Here is an 8,340-nt window from a genome sequence, read left to right as displayed (position 1 = left end):
GGATTCGAACCCGCGACCCTCAGATTGCGAGTCGAGCGCCCTAACCACCTGGCCATGCCGGGCCGGAAAAATGATAAATATGTGTATTTCGGTGTTACCAAAGGATAGAAAATAACGTGAAAATTAAGTTAGCGTATTATCAAATATGTTAATGAAAATAATAATGTATTCATTGAGTGAAACAACTAGAAAATATATACATCTACATTTGATCCTTTTAGACCGAAACGTCACTTCAACAAAGTGAGGCATAAAGAGTTAATGAAAATAATAATGTATTCATTGAGTGAAACAACTAGAAAATATATACATCTACATTTGATCCTTTTAGACCGAAACGTCACTTCAACAAAGTGAGGCATAAAGAGTTTTATAGAAAAGTTTAATGTGTAGGTTCTCGAAATTAAATACGCCACTGCAAGATATTTGGTGATGTATCATTATATCTTCATTGGCGTATCATCATCATCCTTTAATTACTTCTCAGGCGAAGCCGCTCTGTCAGCCAAACCCTGTGACTTAATGTAAGAATAAGTCAAAGAAAGACCTAATACCATATACAAAGATCTCCAAGTATAACAAAATTACTGTAACTGGATTAATCCGCGTCAGTTTGTCTACATCACCATACCGTATTGATACCTATAAAAAGTAGTACACTCCAAATGAAAACACGCGCTGTAGTTCTTTGTCTTTGGTAACTCAATATAGATAGGATGGTAACCACGGCTATTGGACACGCGATGTAATCTGAGCGGCGTCACCACACATTTAAGGTGTTTTTGTTATATAAGAAAAATAAGTAATGTGACGACAAAAGAAAGGTAAGACTGGTGGCGCTTCTAGTGTACCAAACCCTGATCTAATCATTCACTTCGTCATAATCCCAGGAACTCTCAATTTCCTGTTATTTGTGTGAAGGGAAAGCAAAATTTCTATGGTATAATCTATACTTTTTTTATCACCTTGTGCAGTTATTATCATTATTAAACGTAATTATTAGTACCTTTTGATTATAGCAAGTTACCTATTTGGATCAGTAACGGAGATAGCTAGTCAAATATTATGATTAAAATGCATGATTTCATTAACTGGGCACTCTCGGCCGTAATCCCAATAATATCTCACGAGGTTCGGCCAGCTTAGGAGATTTATGTTAGTTCTTAGTTCATATACTAAGCTAACAATGAAGACTAACCTCAATAATAAAATATTAAACATTTGAAACATTTTGTTAATGAAAATAACTAAATAAGGAGTAGCATATAATTTACGAAATACACAAATCTCGATGGTTTGCTTCATACACAAACATATATTACACATTTCTTGAAAATTTGACATTACTTTTCGCAAAGCTTAGGTTGTAACGATTTTTATTGTTCAACGACTTCTTTTGGATTATTCGGTGAAAAACAGTGCAAGGTCCAATCCAATTAACGATAAAGAAATATATTTTATTTCTTCTCCAATAATCTCTACATGTTCCACGTCACTAAGTCGATAGGTGTAACTTCACAAATAACGCTAAACAGCCACTTACTTGCTAAATTAATGATAAAGAAATAGATTTTATTTCTTCTCCAATAATCTCTACATGTTCCACGTCACTAAGTCGATAGGTGTAACTTCACAAATAACGCTAAACAGCCACTTACTTGCTAACTTCTCTCACAGCTCTACTGCTTCGTTAAAACACAAAATCCAAATTTACAGTGCTGGATTAAGCCAACTCGCTGACCCAGTAATTAGTCAACAATATATTCACTATTTTAGCGTAACTCGCGTTTCTATGCTGCTGAAATCGTTTTCTAAATTTAAGAAAATTCTAGTGTTATCTTAGGAGACGTAACTCCGCTCAATTACTTTTAAAAACGTGCATTATATGGTTTAATTTCTCGAAAGTGTATTTGAATAACGGTTTCAAGCAAAAGACTGACCTGGCTTTGAAACTGACATCGCACTTTAATTGCTCAAAAAAAAAGAAAAAAAAAAAGGTCTCCACTCTGGTGGTTCAGGTTTATATGATGAATACATGTAGCTTTGCATTTGAGCATAAACGAACAAACAAATTCTAAAAAAAAATTGCTAATTGATTAACATTTCTATTTAGAAAATAAAAAGATATCATTGTGGTGTTATATTTATAAACATGATTTCGTAATAACATATCACACGTTTTCAGGTGTCCGTTTAAATAAGAAGCAACGTATTAAAGATTGAAAAAAATATTCAAACAAGAAAAAGAACGACAATGTCACATGAGATTTCCATCTCTTGTGAATCTAGTTTGGAGAAGTAGGAGTTACTTTGTTAAAAAAGTTGGGTATTCTACCAAGGACAGACATGATAAACTGGAAACAGCTATTTAAAGAGATTCCAAGCCACATTCCCATTTGTCCACCAAGATTAGCATAGACGTCTTGAATCTGTAAAACATAATTACAATATTTATAAAATCGAGAGCAATTACTTTTAATCCAGTCATACAAAATGATTAAAACCATATACTCGAGCGCTATCTAAAGGTGGACCTTTTGAAAGCGCTCGGGTTATAGGGTTTTAATAATCCTCCCTACTACAAACATAAACACGTATTATTGTAGCCTTACTAATATTTCACTACTTCCTATGCCTATAAAAAAACCTACAGACTAATCGTAGACTTTTTCTTAGTTTGTCAATTGCCTTGATAAAAACAAACAAGTTAAACCAATGTTTGATGACCATACGTTGTAGTAACAACTGATAGTTGTGCCATAGACTTACCTTATACTTAGGGCTGCTAGTGTACGTTATGGTCTCTGTTGTTTGGAAATACACTTGTAATTTTATGTTCTGCAGCTCCGACAAACTGCTAATGTGAAAGACAAAGTAAGCAATTACGACAGGAATATAACTTTTTTATTTAAATCGAATACTGCACATTTTGAACATTACATATGTGTAATGACTTTAAGAAAGACTAAACACGTCTTGTTTTAAATAGCAAGTAAGAAAATCTGTTACACCAATCACATGCCAGAAGCTGGTTTTAAAGCTGAAGCGAAAAGTCTTAGAAAGCTCGCGAATTTTGAACTGAAAATCAAGATTCAAACTGACAATGAGTGATGAAATATTAAATTTGTTTTAATATCGTTTTTCTATATCTAGGTTTCCCGACTGACAATCTTAAAGTCTACTATCAAGAGAAACCCACCCAGGGCCAGCCAGTTTAGAATATGTTCCAATATACTCACGTTTTTCTTCTACTGTCGAATTCCCTTTCGAATCAGAGTAAAATTATTTATAGATGATCAATAACCAGCCAGCAAAGGACCCACCCAGGTGCAAGAAGAGGCCTACGATCAACCCAGATGCGAAAGGCGTAAAACTTATCCAGATGCTAGAGGCCTAAGATGTAACCAGATGCAAGAAGACGAATTCTGGACTGATTTTAATTATAATCTTTGGGAAATTTTAAAATATTTTTCAGAAATATTCAGACTGATTCAATGAACTTTCCGTTACGTTTATTTCTTATATCAAGGCTTTATTTCACTAATGAATTATTTTGGTGATCAACATGCGAAATCCTTTTATATTCCACACAAATTAGGGAGCGCATATTATGGTCTTCGATTAACCTATTCATATTTTTGTTTTTTTTTACCTTCTGAAAATACAGCGGTATGTCTGCGGACTTACAACGCTAGAAACCGGGTTTCGATACTCGTGGTGGGCAGAGCACAGATAGCCCTTGTGTAGCCCTTGTGCGAAATTAAAAATAAACAAACAATCCTCCTGAAAAATAATAAGGCCAAGACAATATCGCTAAACACGAGCATGGCTGTCAAGGACATAACTATAAGTATTGTTTTCTATCTTGGAGCACTTTTGCTTTTATAGCTGTATTGTTTCCTGTTGTGTAGTTCGTTTTTTATCTGTTTCTTTACTGTTGAATTATTGATATTAGTTTTAGGTGGAGGGATAAAATTGGCTGATAACAAACAGTTTAATTTAACTGTTTTCTTCTACTGGATTACTTCCACATTTAATCAGTTGGAAAAAGCATAATGTTAGGTTAAGTTAATAAATCCTATGTTCTGTGAAATTACACTAGTCAGAACCACTTCGAAATAAGTCAAGTAAAAAGGATCAGTGCAGAAGTATCCAGTATTTAGAAAAATATCCAAGTAGAATTTATTAGCAGACTTCCACAACTGGATCTGATGTAGCCAGTACCTTAACATGTCCAACTATCAGTTCTTTAGAACAGAAACTTTAAATGTTTACTTTTCTAACCAGCATGACTGAGAGTTGTTGAAAGTTTCTACTCTAGATTTCAAAGGTTTATGAGTAAACTATACTACAAAATATACTGAGACACTAAAAAAGGGGAATACTAATAAACTTGAAGTTAAGATGTCCGTAGAAGTTGTTCGACTGTGTATTATGATAGATTAGTATTGGAAGATAGACTAGGACTTTTTATTTCATTAAATCCTCTGCTCATGAGAGTCAAGCAAGGACATTAAAAATCAGATTGCCTTCTCACCAGATTGCGCTCTCATCAGATTGCCCTCTCACCAGATTGTGCTCTCATCAGATTACCCTCTCATCAGATTACCCTCTCATCAGATTGCCCTCTCACCAGATTGCGCTCTCATCAGATTACCCTCTCACCAGATTGCCCTCTCACCAGATTACCTTATCACCAGTTAGCGCTCTCATCAGATTACCCTCTCACCAGTTTGCGCTCTCATCAGATTGCCCTCTCACCACACTGTGCTTTCATCAGATTGCCCTCTCTTTACATGATCTATGTACCTCATTACTATACAAATTCAGGTAGGCGTAAAATGATTAATTCAAAACCTCTTTCATGTAGGATTTCATTACTGAAAAATAAATCCACTTCCTATAGTGATTAGTAAAACAGTTTGGGGGTCTAGCATGTGAACAATTCATTAAAGATTCACGTGGCTGATTGGCCTAAAGTTCGGTTTTCTTATTTCGAACTACAGTATTTGTACTAAGTAAGTCCAAGTAATCAACGATTAGTAAGTAAAATATATTAGTTACTTAATCTTAATTCTTTTAAGCTCGTGTTATCTAGTATAACTATACATTTCCAAGGTTTAATTACAGCTTTTCTATTAAGAATACTAATTACATAAACTTTTTTTTACTGAGTTTCGGTCGCATCATTTCGAAAAAATGTTTGCTATTTTTAAATTTATTTTTAATAATCGAGATGGCGATAGACCTGAAAAGCTCTAAAAATCACTTACTCATATGTCCCAGAAGGCTGTAAAGAAATATATATATATACATTAAAACATTTTGTATTCTGAAAGATCATTCATTAAATGCTAAATACAACTGAATTACAATTCTAATTTTTATATTATATGTGAATGTTAAGAACAACAAGGAAAACAGGTAATAAAATACTCTAATATTAGAGAAAAACGTTATTTATCAATCTCTTCACGACATCGGAATGCTGTTTTGAACCACGAGCTGTCATTATTTTTGCGCAGATATTTCAATATTTATTTTGATTAATTTTTATTTTCATTACTTTTATCTTATTTTGCTCAAAATGAACTCTATTTACTTCTGTACTGTATTTTTTTACGATCTCACGTATTCCGTTAAATAACACGATGCCACTAGGAGTACGAGAAATAGGTGATAGAGGGCTCTACAAGTCACAGAAAATATAGAATTGTATATTATGAGTCTTAAGACATATAGTATGTTAATGTAAGTGCCAACATAAAAACATCTGAAAAGAAGACTAATGGCACACGAATTTTTACACCGGAATAAAAGTTTTATGAGTTATGTAACTCAAACCATAAATATATTAATACGAAAGTAACTTGTATTCGAACTGCATAAGTTATGCCCCCCCCCCCTAGTGGCACGGTGGTATGTCTGCGGCCTACAACGCTAGAAACCGGGTTTCGATACCCGTGGTGGGCAGAGCACGGATAGCCCATTGTGTTGCTTTGTGCTTAACTTTAAACAAACAAAAGCGTAAGTTATGCGGGAAAACCAATAACTTTATCTATCTTAACTAAAACAAATAGGTAATACTCATATCGATTTGAGTATACAAATATTAAAAATAATCCACTAAAATATATAAGAACCGAAGCAAAACTCTGTCTATACTATAATCTGCTATGTTATTTATTATTATAAAAACACCGTGTTGGGGGATGATCTGGATCCTCATTATTTATTATTATAATCCCAACACGGTATTGGATGATCTGGATCCTCATTATTTATTATTATAATCCCAACACGGTATTGGATGATCTGGATCCTCATTATTTATTATCATAATCCCAATAGGATCTGTAAAAACTTAAAAAAAACAAATAATTATTATACGTAAAAATTACACAGTTTAATGACCCAGTAAATTATCCAGTTTGGCCAAAGTCTCAGTCAATGTAACAAATAGCAAGATAAGTTTGAGTAATTAACTTTGATTATAATCACAAAGAACTGTAAAGTAAACAAAAACAGTAAATTACAATAGATTTTAGTTTATATGAGTTTACTTACTGGCGACAAGTTACAGTTTTACAGCATGTTTAAGGAAACATGAAAATTCTTCCTCAAAACTTCAATGTTAAACTGCAACGTATAAAATTACAATGGAGTTTTTTCCATATTTAAAACAGCATCAACAATCGGATGTGTTTCACATATTTACTGCCAAATTCCCCAAATCCTCCTGTGGTTTCCACACATTACAGCATGTTAAAAAAAATAGTAAACTTGTTTATAAATTTTTATTTGTTGTTAATCTTTAACAACTAGAGTATGTTCAAACTGGATCACACTCACCTGTGTGACTTGCAGGTCTGAGGAGGAGATGACCATTTCCAGCCCGTAATCACTGTAACGAATGACAGGAAATACTGGAGTTCTTAACTTTTTAAGTATAATAAGTACTTCAGTGTGACAGCAGTTTTGTTACAAGTGTGATGCAAGCAACATACTATACTAAATGAAGACTAATACAAGCGAAGCTTGAGTAGATCAAATATTTTATGACAAAAATAATACATGCTTAACAGGTATAATGTCTACTTAAATATCTGATCGTTTTTCGCAATTTTAACTGAATGTTGATAAGTTTCGAAATTATCTTAGATTGATAGATCTGGCATTTTCAATTGTTTGTTTATTTCAGAATCTTCGCGCAAAGCTACACAAAAGGCTATCTGTGTAAATCTGTTCCTAATTCTAGAGGGAAGCCAGCAACTATTCAACAGCACCGACCGTCAACTTTTGGACTACTTTTGTCTGGCCGAATAGTGGGATTTAGCCATCGCTCTTATGACGAATTTACTGTCCCAAACAGCGGAGCGCATTTTTGCGACAACATGTCGCGAACCATGAATCCTCAGTTTTATATTCTAGATATGCTAATTACTCCGCCACGCCCAGCTCATAATGAATCCCTGGGTGTTTTTGTTTTGTGTTAAACATAATGGGCTATCTATGATGTACCAACCACGGGAATCGAAACCCGGTATTTAGTGTTATAACCATCGAGATTTACCGCTGTGCCACTGGAGGCATCCCTGTGTGTTTAAAAAAAAAACTATTGGAAATATTAATATATTTTGCAAATTTATAATTCATTGCCAGCCCTCAACCAAATTTAACCAGAGAGATGTGTGGACCATGCTTCGCGAGATTCATCTTTTAGAGCATATTAAGTAAACCCAACTAACCTAAATAATTCAGTAGTTATAAACCCGACTAACCTGAATAATTCAGTTATTATAAACCCGACTAACCTGAATAATTCAGTTGTTATAAATCCGACTAACCTGAATAATTCAGTAGTTATAAACCCGACTAATCTGGATAATTCAGTAGTTTTAAACCCGACTAACCTGAGTAATTCAATTGTTATACACCCGACTAACCTGAGTAATTCAGTTGTTATAAACCCGACTAATCTGAATAATTCAGTCAGTTTGTTTAAAACTTTGTTTGTTTTTTTCTGATGATTTCGATTTTTACACACACATACACATTTTAGATGAACATGTTATCATACATAGCATTTTTCCATATTACATACATAAATAATGGGGTACTTTCAAAGATTAAACTGACGCTAAGCTGAAGTTACAGTTTAAGTATTCCTTAACACTAAGTGAGAAACTAACAGTAACCCTAACAGTAATGCTTATCGGATTGAGTAAGCTTTTAAAAAAACAGGTAAGTTTATTGGATAAACAGAGCTACATTTTGGAATGCTGGTATTTGAGTAAAAACTTTAAAAGTCCTTCTCACTGTTTTTTTTGTTGTTGTTGT

At 33.6% G+C, this 8,340-nt stretch overlaps 1 long non-coding RNA gene across 1 annotated transcript; it reads right to left on the bottom strand.

Moving 5' to 3' along the window:
• Positions 1 to 2,769: 2,769 nt before the first annotated feature.
• On the bottom strand, positions 2,770 to 6,888 carry LOC111087043. The gene is made up of 3 exons (XR_002611765.1): positions 6,853 to 6,888; positions 5,274 to 5,290; positions 2,770 to 2,857 (listed from the first exon to the last, which is right to left on the bottom strand). It is a non-coding gene; the product is annotated as an uncharacterized LOC111087043 (long non-coding RNA).
• Between the last annotated feature and the right edge of the window lie 1,452 nt (positions 6,889 to 8,340).

Source organism: Limulus polyphemus, unplaced genomic scaffold (assembly GCF_000517525.1).
Source record: "Limulus polyphemus unplaced genomic scaffold, Limulus_polyphemus-2.1.2 Scaffold1675, whole genome shotgun sequence".
Lineage (NCBI taxonomy): Eukaryota > Metazoa > Arthropoda > Merostomata > Xiphosura > Limulidae > Limulus > Limulus polyphemus.
This window is presented reverse-complemented; position numbering and strand designations above follow the sequence as displayed.